We start from the raw sequence: 411 nt of genomic DNA on the forward strand, positions 1-411 counted from the left end.
CACGTTTTATTCCCTCTGTTGCATGTGTGCACTGGCTTCTTCTTTGATTGTTTGCTTCACTGTTAAAGGTTATGTAAAAATTGTGTGCTGTCTGTCTTCTTCTGCTATAAATATCTGTTTTTTCTCTATATTGTCTCTGTCTGTGTATCTGTGTGTGTGTGCAAGCATGCAAGCAATCTGTGCCTACCTGCACAGTGATAGATCACACTGGCAGGGAAAACACACCTTTCTTTTTGCAAAGTTGCCAAAAAAAAGAACAAATATAAATTCAAAGAAATAAATTGAATAGTAATACTAATTATAATTTAATAGAATAGCTAGGCTAAGCTAAGCTAAATCCTACCCACTCTTTTGTAACAAGAAAACGGAGCAGGCAAGTTCAACTAGTACTGAGCTAGCAAGCCACAATGC

Source organism: Gavialis gangeticus, unplaced genomic scaffold, assembly GCF_001723915.1.
Source record: "Gavialis gangeticus isolate Ggan-Ray unplaced genomic scaffold, GavGan_comp1, whole genome shotgun sequence".
NCBI classification, from domain to species: domain Eukaryota; kingdom Metazoa; phylum Chordata; order Crocodylia; family Gavialidae; genus Gavialis; species Gavialis gangeticus.